This window comes from Carcharhinus amblyrhynchos, chromosome 22 (assembly GCF_965287045.1).
Source record: "Carcharhinus amblyrhynchos chromosome 22, sCarAmb.v2.hapA, whole genome shotgun sequence".
Taxonomy (NCBI): Eukaryota; Metazoa; Chordata; class Chondrichthyes; order Carcharhiniformes; family Carcharhinidae; genus Carcharhinus; species Carcharhinus amblyrhynchos.
Window position 1 is genome coordinate 15,285,896 of NC_137345.1, and position 7,265 is coordinate 15,293,160.

General features: G+C 44.3%; 1 long non-coding RNA gene across 1 annotated transcript; it reads right to left on the bottom strand.

The window, feature by feature from the left end:
• Positions 1–315: 315 nt before the first annotated feature.
• On the bottom strand, positions 316–4,264 carry LOC145357030 (uncharacterized). The gene is made up of 2 exons (XR_013889236.1): positions 4,057–4,264; positions 316–573 (listed from the first exon to the last, which is right to left on the bottom strand). It is a non-coding gene; the product is annotated as an uncharacterized LOC145357030 (long non-coding RNA).
• Positions 4,265–7,265: the final 3,001 nt, after the last annotated feature.

Sequence of the window (7,265 nt, forward strand, 5' to 3'; positions counted from 1 at the left end):
GGGTCTCATTATGTTACAGTTGTATAAAATGTTGGTTAGGCCTCATTTGGAATACTGTGTCAAATTCTGGTCACCACAGTACCAGAAGGGTATTGAGGCTTTGGAGAGAGTACAGAAAAGGTTTACCAGGATGTTGCCTAGTATGGAGGGTAATAGCCATGAGGAGAGATTGAATAAATTGGGATTGTTCTCCTTGGAAAGATAGAGACAGAGGCGACCAGATAAAAGTTTATAAAATGATGAGGAATATAGATAGGGTGAACAGTTGGAAGTTTTTTTCCAGGACAGAAATGATGGTTACAAGGGGGGCACAAGTTCAAGGTAAGAGAGGAAAGGTTTATTAGAGCTGTGTGAAGTTTTTTACACATAGGGCCTGGAATGCACTACCAAATGAGGTGGTTGAGGCAGTTATGTTAGCCACATTTAAGACTTATCTGGATAGACACATGAACAGTTGGAAATAGAGGGATATAAGCAATTTTTCTAGATAGGACAACGTGATTGGTGCAGGCTTGGAGGGCCGAAAGGCCTGTTCCTGTGCTGTACTATTCTTTGTCCTTTGTTCTTTGTTCTCTGTATTGATGGATGAAGAAAATAAATATATGAATAATATTACAGTACAGTACGCATTAAGACTGAAGTGAGATTTTGAACTGTTGACAATGTAATGATTGATGAAAAACATGATTAATAAACCACAGTAGAAACAAAGCTAGTCACAATATGGGTATTTAAGATTGTTATCTATGACAGTAAAGCAATATCTAACCAGAGATGGCACCAAGGAGCCTGAAGCTCTCCACTGGCTGCTGTTGTATTCAGCACAAAGGAAGGTGGTTGTGAAATTTGTTATGATGTTGAAGAAACCAAACATGGGCGCATACACAGGAAAACAGACCTGAGTTTTATATTTAAAATGAACACAGGCGGCAAAGATGGCGGAGAACGTACAGCTAGCCACTGAGAGGAGTGATTGCAGGATGTTTCTCAAGAAAGTCTTCCTTTGTGGTTCCAGACAAGGTAATTCGACAAGAGTTCGCAAGCTGATCACAATCTCTGGTAGTGACAAAAGAACGTAACAAATATCTCACCTAAAAGATCCTGGGCTAGATGACACTAGTGTATCTTGGTGTATAAAGTTGGAATACATATAGCAGGAGATCAAAAGCCTGCTTGCTACCAGCCTATTGTGTGTGTGTGTGTGTGTGTGTGTGTGTGTGTGTGTGTGTGTGTGTGTGTGTGTGTGTGTGTGTGTGTGTGTGCTGTGAGAAATAGTAGCGGCACGGTGGCACAGTGGTTAGTGCTGCTACCTCACAGTGGCAGAGGCCAAAGTTCAAATCTGGCCTCGGGTAACTGAGTGGAGTTTGCACATTCTCCCCGTGTCTGTGTGGGTCCCCTCTGGGTTTACAGTTTCCTTCCACACCCCAGAGATGTGCAGATTATGTTGATTGGCCATGCTAAATTGCCCCTTTAGTGTCAGGGAGATTTGCAGGGTAAATACTTTTTTTTTGTTTTTATTCCAATTCAATCAAATCAAGTCCAATTCAGAGTCTCAACAAGTTGAGACATTCCTGATCCAAGCTGACAAGATGTGGGTATGCCGGCGTTGGACTGGCGTAAACACAGTGAAAAGTCTGACAACACCAGGTTTTAGTCCAACCTATTTATTTGATAATATACTCGCAAGCTTTCGAGGGGTTACCCTCTTCGTCAGGTGAATGGAGAGTTCTGGCCTCAGACAGAGCATATAAAGCACAGACAGTTTAGAGATTACTGATTAAAATGCGAATCCTTACACCTAACCTGCTGTTCAAGACCTGAAGTGGCTGATAATGTGAGTGGTAGGAGCACTGATCACAGTTTAAAGAGATGTGTATTGTCTGGAGACAATACACATCTCTTTAAACTGTGATCAGTGCTCCTACCACTCACATTATCAGCCACTTCAGGTCTTGAACAGCAGGTTAGGTGTAAGGATTCGCATTTTAATCAGTAATCTCTAAACTGTCTGTGCTTTATATGCTCTGTCTGAGGCCAGAACTCTCCATTCACCTGACGAAGAGGGTAACCCCTCGAAAGCTTGCGAGTATATTATCAAATAAATAGGTTGGACTAAAACCTGGTGTTGTCAGACTTTTCACCAAGCTGACAAGACAGGGCTCTCACCTCCTGTCTTGGGCTTGATCTACATGATCCAAATTGATTGGAGTAGGCATAGCTCCTCCTCTACAGCTTGATCTCATTTGCATCTTAGTCAAAAGGCCGAGATGCCATTTTTAAAAATTGCTTCAAATGAAGCTAAAATGTAACCTAATGATTTTAACCAACTGCAACATGGTGATGCGACACTTGATCTTAGCCAAAAGGCCGAGGTTGCGGAATGATTGGATGTGATTGTTGTCGGTGCAGACTTAACAGGCTGAATGGCTTGTGCACTGTGGGGATTCTATGATTCTGTGAAGGTTGCCACACTGAAAGTGTTGCGGTGACTGAGTCAGAGCCTCTGCAAAAATAGTCATCTTTTGCAGGAATATCTAATACTTTCCCTCTGACTGTGGAAGTTGATCAGCCAGCTAAAAGACCACAGCTAGAGAAAAGGAACTGAAATCTCTCTTCCAAATCACAGAACCCCTGAACTTAAAAAGCAACTATTTGCTTGCAGACTAAAATCAACTGCATTGGCCGCAATGCTCATCATCTCTCATTGCTCATCATGCTCTCATTGAGACGTATAAGATGATGAATGGGATGGATAGGATAGAGGTGGAGAGACTCTTCCCACTCAAAAAAGACAGTAGGACTAGGGGGCACAGCCTCAAGATAAAGGGGAGGCGGTTTAGAACGGAGTTGAGGAGGAACTTCTTCACTCAAAGGGTGGTGAATCTCTGGAATTCTCTGCCCGTTGAAGTGGTGGAGGCTGCCTCGCTAAATATTTTTAAGAAGCGGGTTGATGGGTTCTTGATAAGAGAGGGGATTAAGGGTTATGGGGAGAGGGCGGGAAAGTGGAACTGAGCCACAACAGATCAGCCATGATCTTATTGAATGGCGGGGCAGGCTCGAAGGGCTAGATGGCCTACTCCTGCTCCTATTTCTTATGTTCTTATGTTCTTATCTACTCCTCGCAACTCAAGGACTGTCTGTATAACAAGTTATTTATATTTACTTGCTATTGGACTCAATTCTTAGTTCTAATCCGTATGGATGGGGATACATATTTTTTATCATTTCTCCTTTATCATAACTCAAGAAAGCCTGGTTAATTTGACTCCTTTTCAAACATTTATATTTGTTCTGGAAAACGTATCCAAGAGGAAGGGAATCTTGTTAAATTAAGCCCTTTGTTGCTACCAGTAGAGGGTTGGTTGAATAAATACACAAAGTCAGTCATCCACCTCACCCAGGTTCATAATAATTTGGGGCTATTTCAGCCAGGCGGTGACAGGTCGAGGGGTGTCGTCCAGATCAACAGCCTTTGGGAGACCTCACTTGGGGCTGGTCTAAACATCTCAGCCCAGGCCATTGCTCTAGGAGTTTGTCAGCATGCTGTCCCGAAGTCCAATCACCTTCAGCCGTTTTATGGACATTCTCCCCCTGCTCCCCACTCCCCATCATAAGGTCAGAAGAGAGGCAGTGCACTGATGATTTCACTTTGGTGAGTGGCTCACCTCGTAATTCCTGAAGCATTCTCCACCTGCAAAGCACAAGAGTGATTGATATTCTCAATTAGTCTTGTGTAGCCGCAACAACATTCAAGAAGTCCAACACCCAGCAAGGCCAAGCAGCCTACTTGATTGACACCTCATACCATAAATGTCCACCAATAGCATCTCATGACTGTGATGTTGTCAGTGGGGAGTCGGCACGTTCTCCCCGTGCCTGCGTGGGTTTCCTCCGGGTGCTCAGGTTTCCTCCCTGTGCTAGCTAGATACATTGGCCATGCTAAATTCTCCCTCAGTGTACAGGCGCTGGAGTGTGGCAACTTGGGGATTTTCACAGCAACTTCATTACAATGTTAATGTAAGCCTACTTGTGACACCAGTAAATAAAATTACTTACTTACTGTACAGGATGTGTTGCTGCAACATTTGTGATCCTCTTTGGCAGCATCTTCAAAGCCCATGGTGCTGCCACTTAGATGGATAAGGGAAGCAGGTGTATGGAAGAACCACCATCTCCACATTTCATCCTGACTGGGATATATATTTCTGGCTCCTCATTTTCACTGGAACGTCCTAACAGCACTGTGGGAGCACTTCCTTCACGTGGGCTGTAGAGAATGAACAAGATAGTATGCCACTACTTTCTCAATAAACTAGGGATGACCAATGTATGCCAGTCTTGCCAGTGACAGCCACAACCCATTAATGAATAAACATTCTTACTGAGATGGATTCATTATGTAAAACGTAAAAGATTCAGATCAACATTGTCTTCCAATCTGCAAAGCAATAAGTTTTCAATCCAGACTTTGGCATTCAATTTGCATTTTTGACATTTCCCAGAAAGGAAAATCAGGACAGCTAGTTCCCCCAACGAGGAATTTGTCAAAATGACATTTCAAAAACATATTCTATCCCTTAAATAGCTTCAATACATCAAAAACTACAATTGAACCATCCCACCACATGGGCATCATTCCAATTTGACTTAGAAAGTGATGGTAAAGCCCCCTGTGTTTGAGGTTAAAGGGCTCACTGACAACAACATATGTGAGAGATTTCACCTCCCTGGCAAGGATCTCCTTCCTATTAGTCATGGAATGGAATTATTACTACGCAATAATTCTTTTTCAGCTTAGCAATATTATTTTACTTATTTTGTTGTGCCATACCGCCATCTAATGTGATTCTGCTGGTAGTGTGGTTCCCTGTTCTTCGATATTCATTAATGGAGCACTATGTTAATAAAGTGAGGAGCTATAACTTGGCAGATGTTGGCAGTGTTCCCGCCTCTTGAATCCAAAGATCGTAAGTTCAATTCCCACTCCAGAGGCTTCCGTACAGGCTCGAGGCTGACACCTCAGTGCAATATTAAAGGAGCGCTGCCTTTCAGAGGAGACATTAAACTGAAGCCTCATTTGTTACCCCAGGTGATTGTAAACGAATCAAATGGCATTATTTCAAAAAAAGAGCAGAGGCATTCTCCCAGGTGTCCTGGGCAATAATGAACATCCAACCAGCATCACTAAAAGCGATAACTGGTCACTATCATACCGCAGTTTGTGGGATCTTGCTGTGCATAAACTGCCTGTTGTGTTTCCTACAATACATCAGTAACTACACTCCAAATAGCCTACATTTGCTGTGAAACATCTTTGCACATTCTGAGCTCCTAGAAGACAAGTTCTTCTGCAAGTCGCTTCTTGACTTCTATTTTTATAGCCAGCTTTATGTGCCAGTCCCAGCTTTTCAATCCTCTGACTCCATCTTCCTGTGCATTCCCTCACACTCTACACTCCTGACCTCCTTGTTGGCAAACTGCCTCACTACTGACCTTATGAAGGGCTGGGACTGGTGAGGGTGGGGGTGGTGGAGCGGGGACATTGGTAGTAGTATTAAAGTCATCAATGAAGCAATTGAAAATGTTTGAGCTTCGGCAGCACCCTGGTCACCTCCTGCAGTGACATTCAGGGTTGAGATGGTTCTAACAGTCTAGGTTCCACATCCAGAATGTCCCCCTTTAGCCACTTTGTCTTGCTACTTCCTTCTTGTATTTAAGAGCCTCTCCGAAACCAAAGTGCCACCCTTGGGCTTGGTGACTGTATGCTCACCTTTGAGTCAGAGGGATATTGGTTCAATCCTTGTCCCAAGGACTAAGATGATATCTCAGGCTGATACTTTGCAGCAATCCCGAGAGGATGCTGCTTTCTGAGGCCCCACCTCAGATGAATATAAAATGTACCTTGACATTATTTGAAGAGCAGCACAGGGTGTCTTGATCAATATTGATCCCTTAGCCAACATCACTAAATGTAATGTACAAATGATACAATATGGATGGCCACTCAGCCATCAAGTAACTTAGAATGCTAAAGTGCAGAAGGAGGCCATTCAGCCCATCTACACAGACCACAATCCTACCCAGCCCCTATTCCCATTACCCCATAACCCTACACATTTACTTTAGCCAGTCACCCAACACTAAGGGCAATCGAGCATGGCCAATCCACCTAACCCACACATCTTTGGACTGTGGGAGGAAGCTGGAACACCCAGAGGAAACCCATGTAGATATGGGGACAATGTGAAAACTCCCCACAGGCATTTGTATGTCCCATGCAATCACAAGTAAATTTATTTATTTTCCTCAACCACACTTGTTGTCTGCTCCCGTGATGGACAAAACATGCAAGTAAAGCACTTTGGGCACTTTACTCACTTGGTGGAATTTTACGAGATTTTTTTCTAAGTGCCCAGCTAGCGTAAAAAAGAGAGAATTGCTGATTCGCTTTTTGGGCGGGTTTTCATGTCCAATCTTATGCACTCTGTCTCTGAAAAGATGGGCTAGCCAGAAAGGCTGTAGGCAGGGCTTAACTTACCAGACAGCCAGTAGAGGGAGGCAGACTCTAATGCACATTGGCAGGAGTAGCGGTCTGATAGGCAGAGAGAGTGTTGTCAGGCCCCTGCTACTGCAGGCAGCCTCAACCAGCTCCCCACACCCACAATCACACAGGCCCACAGCCTGAGATGCAGCCCCTGCCACCGCTCTGCCAATCAGACTGATTGCAGCCACCTTCCTTCCCCCACTTTATTGGCCCCGCCCCCCCATTGGCCCACTGACAGTTCCCAATCCTTCATTGCTCCTTCCCCTAGTACATCCCCAATTGGCCCCAAAACCTGACACTGGTGTTCTGCACTGCCCAAGGGGCTACCCCAACTTGCACTCAACATCCCTGGGGGTGGGGGGTTGCTCAATGGCCTTCAATTCCACCATCAAAGCCAACACGAATGTTCCCCGATCATGGGAAGCAAGTGTTTTCCTCGCCGGAGAGAACTTCTCTCAGTGAAGTCATAAAGACAAATGAGTCCAGACAATTGAGTGCCCGGCTCGCTAAACACATGCAAAACACTATTTACATAAATTAATCAGCGTCTCACCCATTTCTGGTGCGAGGCTGACCGCGCTAGAAACCCAGGTGTCATAAAATCGCAAGAGGCACAAAAATGGGCACTATTCCTGCTAGCTGCTTTACACCTGATTTTATTACATTTTTCCACCACAGAATGGGTGCAAAGAAGTCATAAAGTTCTGCCCACTGTCTCAGT